This window comes from Marmota marmota, unplaced genomic scaffold, assembly GCF_001458135.2.
Source record: "Marmota marmota marmota unplaced genomic scaffold, marMar, whole genome shotgun sequence".
Lineage (NCBI taxonomy): Eukaryota > Metazoa > Chordata > Mammalia > Rodentia > Sciuridae > Marmota > Marmota marmota.
The window spans coordinates 70,118,513-70,133,076 of NW_026000026.1; the positions used below are offsets into that span (position 1 = coordinate 70,118,513).

At 42.4% G+C, this 14,564-nt stretch overlaps 1 protein-coding gene across 3 annotated transcripts in view; it reads left to right on the forward strand.

Annotated features, from left to right (window-relative positions):
• The first annotated feature begins 8,539 nt into the window (after nucleotides 1–8,539).
• Ctnna1 (catenin alpha 1) overlaps nucleotides 8,540–14,564 on the forward strand; it is a 171,143-nt gene continuing 165,118 nt past the window's right edge. Inside the window, exon 1 of one of the 3 annotated variants that reach the window (XM_048811625.1) lies at nucleotides 8,540–8,685. The gene's annotated coding sequence lies outside the window, so the exon portion shown is untranslated. Of the gene's footprint in view, nucleotides 8,686–9,156; nucleotides 9,289–14,564 lie in introns of those variants that run through there. The other 2 variants (XM_015484649.2, XM_048811626.1) reach the window with 2 other exon arrangements.

Here is a 14,564-nt window from a genome sequence, read left to right on the forward strand (position 1 = left end):
CCTAAAACAAATTGAAACACAAGATTTCAAATGATCAATATACATCAGTAACCAAATCTTTTTTTTTATTTTTTAAAATTTGTTCTAATTAGTTATACATGACAGTAGAATGCATTTTGACATATTTATACAAATGGAGCATAACTTCTCATTCCTCTGGCTGTACATGATGCTGAGTCATGCTAGTAGGGTAACCATACGTTTATATAGGGTAATAATGTCTGTCTCATTCTACCGTCCTTCCCATCCTCATTGCCCCACCCCTCCCCTCACTCCCCACTGCACAATTCAAATTCCTTTATTCTTCCCTATCTGCCATCCCCCCCCCCCAGTTTTATAACTCTTTGGCTTCAATGATATGTGGTTTTCCTACTATATCTATAGGCATTCATTTTTTTCTACCAATCTATATGTATATATATCCTATTTATTTGTATTTACTTTTAAATTACTGAGGAGTGAATCCAGAGCCTTGTGCATGCTAGGTACTAGTTAAGTGCTCTACCTCTGAGCTACACCCCAGCCCTCTGTAAATATTTTTAAAGTATATTTTACGTTCAAGGCACTGTGCTAAATGGGAACAGAGCTAGGTGTGGTAGTGTACTCCAGTAATCCCCACGACTCAGAAGGCTGAGACGGGATGAATCCAAATCCAAGACCAGCCCAGCAACTTAGTGAGATCCTGTATCAAAAAATAAGAAGGATTGGGGATGTAGCTCAGTGGTAAAGCACCTCTGGGTTCATTCCCTAATTCCTAAGTTAATTGATGAATTAATTATGGGAGCAGAGAAGCGAAAGAGACAAGATGATGCCCTTACAGACTCCTCCTATTGGAGGAAAGAGAAATCAGTAGACAATTCTAGACAAGAATGAGCGTAATAAAGAATAGAAATGCTTGGCAACTTCTTAAGACCCTATCTCAAAATAAAAAACATAAAAGGCTGGGGATGTAGCTCAGTGGTTAAGCACCCCTGTGTTCAATTTTCAGTACTGAAATTACATACCATTACTTGTGAGGTGCTGTTCTAGGTACTGGAATTATAACAGTGAACAGAAATTATCTGCCTTAATGACACATACATTCTAATGGGAGAATACAGACTATAAGTAAATATGTAAATAACCACATAATGTGTTAGGTAGTAATAAATGCTACAAAGTAAAGTGAAGTAAGGAAATAAAATGGGGAGAAGGGAAGGGAAGTGGGTACTAGTGTACAAAGAGTAGTCAGGGAAAGCCTCTTTGGACAAGGTGACATTTGCACATAACATATGAATGTATGATGGAAGGTGCTAAGAAGACAATTGTAAGCTGAGGGAACTGGAAATGCAAAAGACCTGGGGTAGAAGAGTGCTTGATATGGACTTGAATGGAAAGATGAAAAAGAAAATCTAAAGACAAATCTGAAGTGATTGGGCAGGATCATGTTGATTTTATTCAGACAAGATGGGAAACATTGGAAGGTTTTGAAGACAGGAGTGATATATTTTAAAGGGTTCAGCTGCTTTGAGAAAAAAGCATTAAAATGAATATGTGTATACTGTCCAAACATAAATTAGATATTTTATGCACTTGTTTACTATCTTCTCTTGTCCAAAGTGAATTTTAAAAAAATGAAAATATGGGGTCACAAGTGTAGCTAAGCAGTAGAATGTTGATCCTTGTCTAACATGCATGAGGCCCTGGATTTGATCCCCAGTACCATAAAAGAAAAAATAATCATGTTATCTCGTTGTTTAAAATATTTGTGGCTTCCCATTTCCCTCACAGTAAAGTCTAAAGTGTTATAAAGCTCTCTCCAGTCTTGCTTATGTTCAGCTCAGAAGTTCCTGAACCACAGAACTTCTTCTCCTGGAATGGGTCTCAGGGTCTCCAAACTTGCTTATTCCCTTGGTCTAGAATCAACTCTTTCCCTACTCATTTACCTTGTCAACATCTCCAGATCTGGCCAATTCCTTCTTTTATCCATTCAATAAATATTTATTGAGAGACTTTTTATGTGCCAAACACTAGTCTAGGCAATTAACAAAACAGACAAAAATTCTTACCCTCATGTGACTTAAATTCTATTGGAAGCAGGTTGCAGTGGCACATGCCTGTAATCTCAGCAGCTTGGGAGGCAGAGGCAGGAAGAGCACAAGTTCAAAGCCAGCCTTGGCAACTTAGTGAGGCCTTAGGCAACTCAGTGAGACCCCTCTCTAAACAAAATACAAAAAAAAAAAAGGTTGGGAATGTGACACAGTGGGTAAGTGCCCCTGAGTTTAATCCATGGTAGCAAAAAAAAAAAAAAAAAAAAAAAATCTAGTGCGAAGAAGAAAGGAAAAAAAAATCCATGAATTAAGTATATCCAACTATGTCAGAAAATGATACACACTAAGGAGAAAATAAACAAGGAATGGAGTGATAGGACCTTGAGATGGGGATTGCAATTTTAGATAGGGTAGCCAAAAGGAAGCCTCATTGAAAAGGTGACATTTTATCAAGGACCTGGAAGAGGTGAGGTAGTGAGTCAGGCAGGTATTTGAAGGAAAGCATTCCAAGCAGAAAGGAAAGGCCCAGAGGCAAGTGCCTGCCTGATGTGTTCCAGAAATAGTAAAGAGGCCACTGTGTCAGAGAAGTGTGTGGGGGCAAGTGAGCTCTGGAGGCCCTTATAAGGATCTTGGCTTTTACTGAGTAAAATGAGAGCTATTGGAGGTTTTGGGTAGAGCAGGAATGACATGTTGGGATTTAAAGTTTTAACTGGTTCACTGAGGCTGCTGAATTAAGACTAGACTGAGTGAGGCAAGGGCAGAAGTAGGTAGACCCGTCAGAAATGTCCTGTGAAATTTAGGCTAAGAGGTAATGATGGCTTAACTCAGAATGGTAACAATGAAGATAATTTTTAAAAAAGAGGGCTGGGGTTGTGGCTCAGTGGTAGAGCACTTGCCTCACATGCGTGGGGCACTGGGTTTGATCTTCAGCACCATATAAATAAATAAAATACAGGTATTGTGTCCATCTATAACTACACATTTAAAAAAGTAAAATTAAAAAAAAGAAAAAGGTTGGTACATTCTGTGTATATTTTGAAGGAATCAGATGTAAAATGTGTGAGAGAAAGAAAATAGCCAAGGATAACTCCAAGGTTACTAAAGAATGAAGCTGCCATTTAAGGAAATAAAAACTATAGAGTTAGGAAGTTTAGATAGAGGTATTAGGAAACTGGTTTGGACATATGGACATGTAAAGTTTGAGATGCCTTAATGCCTACTGGACATCCAACTAAAGATATCTTATAGGGAGCTGGGCATGTTAGTCTAGAATTCAGGGGAAATGTTCAGGTTGAAGATGTAAACCTGAACTTGTCAGCATATTTATAAGCAAAAGCCTAGATAAGATCATCAAATGGTGTTACAGCAGATTTAAAAGGAAGCCCAGGCACTGTAGCACATTCCTATAATCTCAGTGACTCAGAGGCAATGGGAGGAGCATAACAAGTTTGAGGTTAGCCTGGGCAATTTAGTGAGACCATGTCCCACCCCCTTCCTCCCCAAAAAAGTGGGTATGTAACTTAGTAGGAGTTTGCCTAGCATGTGTGAGGCCCTAGGTTCAATCCACAGCAGAAAAACAAAAATTCAGAAATCCCTTTATACTCTTAAAAAAGTTTTAAGGATCTCAAAGGGATCTTGCTTATGCACATTTTATTTAATAATATTTATTATATAAAAAGTTAAAATGGACCTGGGCGTTATGACCCATGCCTGTAATTCCAGTGACTCAGGAGGCTGAGACAGGAGGATGGCAAGTTCAAAGCCAGCCTTGGCAGCTTAGTGAGGCCCTGTCTCAAAAATAAAAAGGGCCAGGGATATGGTTCAATCTGGTACCAAAACAAACAACAACAAAACAAAACAAAGCAAAACAAACTTCCAGCCAACCAAATAGAATAACAGCACACCCATTACATATTTTTATAAATAACTTGAAAAAAATTTTTTGCCATATCAGAAACTGAACCCAGTGATGCTCTACCACTGAGCTATATCTCTAGCCCTTTTAACTTTTTAATTTGAGACAGGGTGTGGCTAAATTGTTCAGTCTGGCTTTGAACTTGCAATCTTCCTGCCTCACGCTACTGAGGCTGGAGTTATGGTTTTCAGGCAATAAATAACACCTGGCAATAAATAATATTTTTTTTTTTTTTTTTTAAATTTTAATATTTATTTATTAGTTTTCGGCAGACACAACATCTTTGTTGGTATGTGGTGCTGAGGATCGAACCCGGGCCGCACGCATGCCAGGCGAGCGCGCTACCGCTTGAGCCACATCCCCAGCCCAATAAATAATATTTTTAAAAGAAAAATAACAGCCAGGTGCAGTGGCACACGCCTGTAATCTCAGAGGTTTGGGAGGCTGAGTCAGAAGGTTTGCAAGTTAAAAGCCAGCTTCAGCAACTTAGAGAGGCACTAAGAAACTCAGTGAGACCCTGTCTCTAAATAAAATATAAAAAAGGGCTGGGGATGTACCTCAGTAGTTCAAAGCCCCTGAGTTCAATCCTTGGTACAAAAAAAAAAGAAAGAAAGAAAAAGAAAACAAACAATGTTTTCTAAAACAAAATTCAGGGTGAAGTGTTATTATTTTGCATTTTGCAAATCTTTTTAATGTCTCACTTAATGTAAGACAGCTTGATTCTCATATCTGCTTCCACATTCCCTGTGATGCCCTATTATACATTATGTAGGCTGTGGAACACTCTATTCTACACTCATGAGAGAATGGGAATGGAAAAGGCAAATGATATTTTAGTATTATTATGAAAATATCTTTTACTTCATTACTCCCTGAGAAGGTCTCAGGGGTCCCCTGAGTATACTTTGAGAACCATTACTGTAACATTTATAGTTTAGAAGGCATCATCAAAAGAGACTAAGAAGCAAAGCCAATGAGGATGGAGGGAAATCACAAGAGCCTGGTGCTCTGAAGGCCCCATGAGGAAAGTGTTTTGAGGAAGACAGTGACCAATTGCTGCTGATTATATAAGACCATGAAGGAAAGAGGTTGATCATTGTGGTTGGCAACTGGAGGCCATCAGGGACCTTGATAACAGCAGCTTTGGTGGAGAGGTGGGTGCTAATGCCTGCCTAGAGTATGTCACAACATGAAGGTTACTTCCTTAGGTTACTGAATCCCAGATTGGGTTTTTTTTTTACCCTTACCCTACTTGTATCTCTCCCCTCTCCTCATACTTGCTCTTCGTTTTTATGGTTTATCCCATGTTTATAAAAAAATTATCTCTATTATTATTATTATTATTATTATTATTATTATTGGCAGTACTGGGATTGAACTCAAAGCTTTGTACATGTTAGGCAAGTGCTCTACCACTGAGTTACATCCCTAACTGCCCTCTTCCCCACTTTTAAAATTTTGAGATAGGATCATGCTAGGTTGTCCTGGATGGTCTATGTGAAATCTTTCCTCAGCTTCCTGAGTGACCAAGCCCATCTTATCATTTCATTTTAAGTAGCCTGAAAACAGGATCAAGCCAGTTTTAATCAGGTTTTTATTTGTATCCTCATCACATAGCAACTACCTAGGATATAATGCACAAGTTTTCCCTAGTAAGATTTTAGAGTTTCTCAGTGGGGAACTAACTCTCCTCAGATTAAGCCACACTGAATCTCTTATAATTCTATCACCTGACCCTGTTTTTCTCAAAATAAACCCTGTACTTTCATCTTTAGGGCCCCATGCTTGCTTTAATGCTCTGCTGTTGCTGTCTTGAAATTGCTGAAAAATTTGAACGAGAGGCCTTGCAAATAAAGTAGTTAGTCCTGAGTGAAGCAATGAATATACAAAGTAATGAAGCATAATTCTTTTTTAAAAATATTTATTCTTAAGTTTTAGGTGGACACAATATCTTTATTTTACATTTATGTGGTGCTGAGGATCGAACCCAGTGCCTCGTGCATGCTAGGTGAGCACCTACCTCTGAGCCACAAACCCAGCCCGAAGCATAATTCTTTAACTTTTTTTTTAGTGGTGCTGGGGATTAAACCCAGGGCCTTATTCATGTGAGGCAAGCATTCTATCAACCGAGCTCTTCCCTAGCCCTTAACTTTATTTCTTGTACTTCAAAATATTTATTGATTATTGTGTTCTGATGTAGCCAGGAAGAGGAGGGGGGAAGCATAACCACTTTAGGAAGAGGGAACTACAGAAGCAAAGACCCTAAACTAGCAACAGAATGGGGGTAGAGCTAGACAATAATGGCCTTATCAAAGTTTGTCTTTCAAAAAAAAAAGGGGGGGATTCACTTCCTACTTCATGGTCCTATTGCCTTTTTTCAGCACTTTTCTTTCTCTTCCTCTTCTGGGGATTCAACACAAAGCACTCTACCAATGAATTATATCCCCAATTCCTTGTCAAATAAAATTTGACACAGGATCTCACTATGTTTCTTGGAATGGGTGAACTTCCTGCCTCAGCCTCCCACCTCAGTGGCTGGGAATATAGGAGAGTGTCACTAAGCCTGGCCAATCAGCACTTTTTTTTTTTTCTTTTAGTACCAGGGATTAACCTAGTGGCTCTTACCTACTGAGCCAAGCCACATCCCCAGCCCCTCCTCCCCTTTTTTTATACCTTTATTTTATTTATTTTTATATGGTGCTGAGGATTGAACCCAGGGCCTCACACATTCTAAGTGAGCACTCTACTGCTGAGCCACAACTCCAGGCTCCTCAACTCCTAGGCTTTTTTATATTTTATTTTGAGACAGGGTCTCCCTAAATTGCTGAGGCTGCCTTTTGAATCTGTGATCCTCCTGCTTCAGCCTCCTGAGAGGCTGGAATTGCAGGTGTGGGTCACTGTGCCAGGCTCAGCATCTTTAACTAGCACAAACTCATAGGCTTTAAATTACAGTGGGCAGTGGATTGTGGTGGTGCACACTTTTAATCCCAGTGATTCAGGAGTCTGAGGCAGGAGAACATCAAGTTTGAGGTCAGCCTCAGCAATATAGCTAGACATTGTTTCAAAAGAAAAAATAAAAAGGGCTGGGCGCAGTGGTGCACGCCTGTAATCCCAGCAGCTAGGGAGGCTGAGGCAGGAGGATCGCCAAGCTCAAAGCCAGCTTCAGCAAAAGCCAGGCGTTAAGCAACTCAGTGAGATCCTGTCTCTAAATAAAATATAAAGTAGGGCTGGGAATGTGGCTCAATGGTTGAGTGCCCCTGAGTTCAATCCCTGTCACCTCCTCCAAAAATAAATAAATAAAAGGGCTGGGGATATAGCTCAGTACCAAAGCTCCCCTGGGTTCAATCCTTATTACCTGGGGGTGGAAAAATCACAGTGGGCACATTTACCCACAGATGTTCTCTGGGCAAAGGGAGATTTGAGTAGAGGGTAAACTCTAAAACCCTGCTCAGCGCTCAGTGCAAAGACAGCTATGGATATTGTTATCTTGCATTAATTTGGATATAAAAGCCAATACTAAAATCGGTCTTATGTATCATTCCTTGATACAGGAGAAACACCATTAGGACTTTTTTTTTTATACCAGGCTGATACTAAGTCCCTAAGGTATATATGTATAGACATATATATTTATTTGTCTTGTTTTGTTTTTAAGTATTCACCAATATGTTAAAGAAGGGTGTCAATAAAATTCCTTAAGTGATCAGAAGGATAGGGATGGAAGTCAGGTCCCTCAAATATGTTTATGTGTGTGGAAGAAGGTGACAATCCCAGGAGGGGATTCTGCTGCGGTGGGCCTCCTGTCTTGGATCAGGAGGGCTTTAGGTATAGGGAACAGGTTAGGTGATTTTTTGGTTGCTTTCTCCTTTTTCTTTTTGGTGGTTCTGGGGATTGAACCCAGGGACTCTCTACCACTGAGCTACTTCCCCAGACTATTTTATTTTATTTTTTAATTTTGTGAGAGGGTTTCGCTAATTTGCTCAGGTTGGACGTGATTCTACTGCCTCAGCCTTCCAAGTAGCTGGGATTACAGGCCTGTGCCACAGTGCAGGCTCAACCTCACTATCAGAGAGTCGATTTCTAGTTTCATTCCACCTCAAACTGTGGGTCTTTTACTTAGCCACAAACCGCATCCCCCCCCCCCCTTTTTTTAAAGCCAGAGAGTGGGCTTAGAGAACTTTTCTGAGAGCCTAGTACTCGGGGACACCTGTGACACTCCCCCAGGAGTGTGCCCAGGACTACGCCAAGCCGCACTTCAGCCACTGGGCGGAGGCGGGGTCTAGCAGGGCTGCGCCCGGAGATTCACCTGTGCGTCGAGAGTTGACTCACCTGCCCTTCCCCAGCCCTCCCCCGCCAGCTAGCTGTTCCAGGAGTCACCGCTCCTCCTCCCGCTCGGGGGTCACTGTCGGTCTGAGCGCCCACTAAATTCCCGAGATGAGTAATTCTAGGGGCAGGGGCGAAAAGATATAGGTCCTCCGAGGGTCCGGGCCTGTAGTATGAGCTCTTCCCCTCGGCGCGGGCAGCGAAAGGCCAGGAAAAGCGGGCGGGGCAGCAGGGGGAGGCGCCGGGAAGAGCGTGCCGGAGGGAGGTGCCGGGAAGGGCGGGCGGGGCCCGGGCCGCGGGCGGGGGGCGGGTGCGCCTGGCGGCCCATTTCCTCCTCTGAGCCGGACAGGAGGTAGACAAAGCGGCGGCCGTCGGCTTCGCGCCTCTGGACTCCTGCTATCGTCCCGTTCGACGCAGGTAACTCTTCGCACCCCCTTTTGCGCAGACGTGAGTTCCCATCTGGGCAAGGGGCCCTTCAGGCCGGGACGCCTGAAGCCGGGCCTTGTGGTGGGCTGGCGGAGCGCAGTCTCTTGGGCGACGCTGTCTGGGATTGGGCTCCAGGCGGGTAGGGTCAGGCGTCCTGCGGGCGGCCGCTTCGCCGGGGCCTGGGCACTGTACGTGCGGGGCCCGAGCTTTCCAGTGGTCGGGAAGTTGAGGGGCAGCGGCGGCTGGAGAAGAGACGCCGCTGGCCCGGCGCGGCCGCGGCGCTTCCTCTTGGAAAAGTTTCTCCTGTTTTCTAAACTTTGTTCCCGGGGCCTTGGCGCGTGCGCGGGTTCTTGTGGTGCGCCCCCAGCTGCCTTTCCTCTGGTGGTGCGTCCGCGCCTTGTCCCTGTGCGGGTGTGTTCCAGCAGTTGAGTTTTCCAGGGAAGTGATTGTTGTCTGGTTTTGTGGCTGCTGCTCCCCTCCCCCTCCTGGCTACGGAAACTTCCCAGTGCGCTGGACACGACGTTGGCAGGACCCGAATTCCGGCCTGGGCGAATTTGAAAGTCGAAGTTCTCCCTTTCTCTGACAGTCTCTTTGGTAAGGTGCGCCACACCCGTATGGACTTTGGCGTGTACATATCAACCTTTACTTTGAAAGTACTCAGTCGCCTTGTTCTACCTAATTGTATGTATTTCTCTCAGTCTTAGTTTTTAGAAATGGCATTAGAGAATTTGTTTTTTGACTTTTGAAGGTTTATGTGTGTGTGTGTGTGTGCACGCGCGCGCGCGCGCGCCTGTGCGTGCGCTGGGGTGGAGGTGGGGAGGGAGAAAAACACGAGAAAACTGGTCAGGAAGGATGTTGACTGACTGTTTAAGCTTGGCTCGGCAGCTGTGGCTTCCCAATACTGCAGGCAGCGGTTGTCTCCAATCCCGGATTGGAACCCTGTTGTGTCCTCCTGAGTCTTTGTAACATTCGGGGGTGTGTTTTGTACGGAATTTATAATAACTTAGAAAATAAGGAAAGATATGTTAGGTTTCCCAGTAAATTTAAAACCATTTCATATTAGGATGAAGGAAATGCTGGCGGTTTGATGAAAGGATACTTTGTACTTAGAAGTGATTTTTTTAAAGGTCATCCACGCGGTTTTAAGAAACAGGATTTGTAAAGAGTGGAGGAATCATCCATTGTCTCTGCTCAATTGTTTACCTTCTTGAATTTTTGTAAGTTAATTTTCCCCCCCCTTTTTTTTGGGAGCACACACGGTCTTTGCCCTTAAAGGGCTCACAGCATATTGGAAGAGGCACACACACAGATGTAACAGACTGCTCTAAAGCCATAACAATACTGATAAGAAACTGTGTGGGTCTAATTTTATGTAGTACTAACAGCAGAAGAAACTTGTGGAAGCTCAACAGAGAGCTGATGAGTTTATTTTGATATCTGGAAAGGCAGATTTTGGGAGGTGGTGTATTTGAATCAGACAGAACTTGAGTTTTAAAACTTTATATGAAGGGAGAAAGTCATGAGATGCATAAGAGGGCGTGGGATATTGTGATATCACTTTCCAGGTTTTTCCTTTACTTTTGGCTACTCTTTCCTCCCTCCCCCATGTAAGTTCTATCCAGAATACCTTTGGTGTTCCACACCATTGATGTGGCATCACCTTCACTTTCATTAGTTAACATCTCATTTTACATACTGACTTAGAGATCTAAGATCAACTCTTCCCCCTAGTTGAAAATCAGTGCTCTCTGCAGTCTCTCATTAACCTTAAGTACTAATATCCAACTGTCCATTTTGAATACAGATGTCTTCTCCGCATCATCCATATAGTCATCTAAGTCCCAGGGAACTCTTTGAATGTCCTACATGCTTTTCAAACTCAGCACGTCTAAAATGAGACTCTGTTCTCTTCAGGAGGCATAAACCAGATGTGGAGATTCAGAGTAACTGGCAGGGTCTTGGAATTCTTTTGAGAAAGTATCATTAGTGTAAGACATGACAGCCCTGTGTTTTGGGGGTGGTGATGGTGTGTGTGTTGGTGAAGATCTAGACAGGAATAGGATCCTCTGCAGGTGTAAAGGGCCTGAGATAGGAGAGACTTAATGTGTTTGGAGGCCTTGAGACTTGTAGCCTAGGACTCTTGGGATAGACAGAAGGCTTCACATGAGATAGCCAGGGAAGAGAGAGGCCAGGCCAAAGAGGGCCATATGTTTATTTTATTTTATTTTTTGGTACCAGAGACTGAACCCAGGGGCACTTAACCACTGAACCACATCCCAGCTCTTTTTTATTTTTTATTTTTGAGTCAGGGTCTCACTAAGTTGCTTAGGGCCTTTGCTAAGTTGCTAAGCTGGCCTCCAACTTGGAATCATCCTGCTTCAGCCTCCCAAGTCCCTGAAATTATAGGCATGTGCCACCACCTCTGGCCCATATGTGGATTTTATTCTAAATCTGTAAGAACCATTGTAGGGAGTTTTGTGATCTAATAACCATTTTAACTTCTGTTGATGCTTAGAGAAGACTTATTTGTACGCATGGGGAATCAGGTAGTTGAGCTAGGAACTTAGATGGCAGGGAATAAAGGTGGTAGGGATAAAGGAGCAGTATTTTGGAGGAATGAAAGAGGATTTAAGTATGGATTGGATGGCTAGGTTTCTTTGTAACATTGTTTCTTCTGTGATACAAGTTTTGTGTGTTACCCCTAACTCTCCCCCCCACCCCCATGAGCTCTTAATTAGTGTCTAGTTTTAGTTCTTTCATTTTTGGTAGCATTGTTTACTGCTTACATTTTAAGGAAAACTTTAATTGTGCTGTACCTTTTTAAGAAATTTATTTATTGTTGTAGATGGACACAATACCTTTATTATTTTTATGTGGTGCTGAGGATTGAACCCATGGCCTCACACTCTACCCCTAAGCCATAACCCCAGTCTTGTGCTGTACCTTATTAATGTCCCAGTTTGCCTTTCCTGATAGAAAGTGAGCCTCATAAGCTCCCTGAAGGCAGGAACGGATGGCCTCAGTTGTTGGGGTGGCACTTGGCAAGGAGAGAAGATTAGATTCTTGTTGAAAAAAGGAGAACCAGATATGGCGGCCCACACCAGTAACTCCAGTGATTTGGGACATTGAAGCAGGAGGATGGTAAGTTTGAGGTCAGCCTCAGCAACTTAGTAAGACTCTTTTTCAGTATAAAAAATTAAAAAGGCTAGGGATGCAGCTTAGCATGAAAGCATGGGTTCAATCCCCAGTACCAAAAACAAAACAGAAACAGAGGTCTTTTATTTTAGGGTTTAACTCCTGGGAGAACACTAGTAAGTGAGGCAACTGATTGTGGAGGGCCTGGAATATCAAATTGCTATTTTTTGTAAATTGAAAATCACCTCCAGTTCTGTTTTTCTTTCTTTCCTTCCACCTAGATATAATCTTTGATGAAATCATCTCTCTACAGTGTCCAATTTACATATCTTCCTTTTCTGTTCTTTGCTTACCCTATTTATTTTCGTATACTGGGGATTGAAGCCAGGGGTGCTCTACCATCGAGCTAGACCTCTAGCCCGTTTTACAATTTTTTTTTTCTTGTGGGAGTGTGTTTACTGGGGATTGAACTTAGGGGCACTTGACCACTGAGCCACATCCCCAGCCCTATTTTGTATTTTATTTAGAGACAGGATCTCACTAAGTTGCTTAGTGCCTTTCTTTTGCTGAGGCTGTCTTTGAGCTCTTGATCCTTCTGTCTCAGCCTCCTGAGCTGCTGGGATTATAGGTGTTTACCACTGGGCCTAATTGTTGACTTTTTAAAAAAGATTTTTTTTTTAAAAGTTGTTGATGGACCTGTATTTTATTTATTTATATGTGGTGCTGAGAATCAAACCCAGTGCCTCACACATGCTAGGCAAGCACTCTGCCACTGAGCTACAACCCCAGCCCGTAGTTTGACTTTGATACTGGATCTCACTTAGTTGCTAAGACTTGATCTTGAACTTTCGCTCTTCCCTCTTTCCCCAGTGGTGGTGATTGAACATGCAAGGTATGCAGTCTATTACTGAACTAAACCCCCTGATCCAAACTTTTGATCCTCCTTTTTCAGCCTTCCAAGTATCTAGGATAATAGAAGGCAAGAGCTACTGTGCCCCACTCTAAATTCTACTCCCTCCCCCGCTTTTTTTTGATGGTGCTGGGGATTGAATCTGGGGATACTTTACCACTGAGCTACATCTTAGCCCTTTTTTTTTAACACCTATTTTCTTTGTTTTTTGAGAACATGTCTTGGAGTCCCAATATGTTACCCAGGCTGGCCTTGAACTCCTAGGCTCTAGGGATTCACCTGTCTTCCAAACAGCTGGGACTACAGGCATGTACCACCACACCCAGCTTAACATGCTTTTTCCATTTCTTTTTGTACTAGAGATTGAACCCAGGGGTGCTTAACCACTGAGCTACATTCCTAGCCCTTTTTATTTTGAGACAGGACATCAATCACTAAGCTGCTGAGGCTGGCCTTCAACTTGCCATCCTCTTTCCTCAGTCTCCTGAGTTGTTGGGATTACAGGCATGTGCCACTGCACCCTGCAAACATGCATTTTGCATGGAAACTTTGATCACTGTCGCTGAAAATAATTTTTATCTGAAATCCTAAAATTTGCACCTGACACATGACATTCTCACTATCCTTTGTGTGTGTGTGTGTGTGGGGGGGCAAATTATATGTAACAAAATAAACCACTTGCACTCTTAAAGTGTATGCTTCAGTGGCATTAAATCCATTCACATTAAACAATAACTTCCCATTCCCAACTGTCATCCTGTTTTTTATTTTTTTTAATCTCTCTGTCTGTTTTTCTTTCCTGTGTTGGGCCTCCCATATTCTAGCAAGTGCTCTACCCCTGAGCTATATCCCCAACCCTTGTATGTATGCATGCATGTATGTATGTATTTATTTTTGTGACTGGTTTTAACATTGTCATAAAGGTTTATTCATTTTGTAACATGTTTCAGAATTCCCTCCTTTCCCCCTTTAAAAAAATTTTTTTTTTGAGAGCTGGGGAATGAATCCAGGGCCTAGCCCATACTAGGCAAGTGCTTTACTACTGAACTACATCCTACATTCCCCTTGACCTTTAAAATTTTTCACCTTGAGAGAGGGTCTGGCTAAATTGCCCAGCCTGTCCTTGAACCTTTGCCTCAGCCTCCTCAGATTACAGGTGTCTGCCACCACACCTGGTACTTTCCTTCCTTTTAAAGTCTGAATAACAATATTCCATTATCCATTCATCTTTTGACAGACACTTGGGTTATTTCTACCTTTCAGCTGTTGTGAATAATACAGCTATGAATGTATGGGTACACAAATACCTGTTTGAGTTTCTACTTTTAGTTTTATGAGGAATATATCCAGAAGTGGAATTGCTAGATCATGTGGTAATTCTGTGTTTAACATCCCCCCCACCCCCACTGGAGATTAAACCAAGGGGCACACTATCACTGAACTATATCTCCAGACCTTTATTTTTGTTTGAGTCAGGGTCTCATTAAGTTGCTAGCTTTGAATTTGCAATTTCAAATAGCTGGGATTATAGGCATAGGCCACCTCTGCCAGGCCTGTGTTTTTTAAGAACCACCAGAGTGTTTTTTATAGCTGCTGTTGTTTTGGATTAGCACCAGAAGTGCATCAGGGATTCCAGTTTTTCTACTTTCTTACCAACACTTATTTATGTTGTGTGTTTTTTTAAATATTGATTTTTTTTAGTTTTTAGGTGGACACAATATCTTTATATTATGTGGTGCTGAGGATCGAACCCAGTGCCTCATACATATTAGGAGAGCACCCTACTACTGAGCCACAACTCCAGCCCTATTTTTTTTTTTTTTTT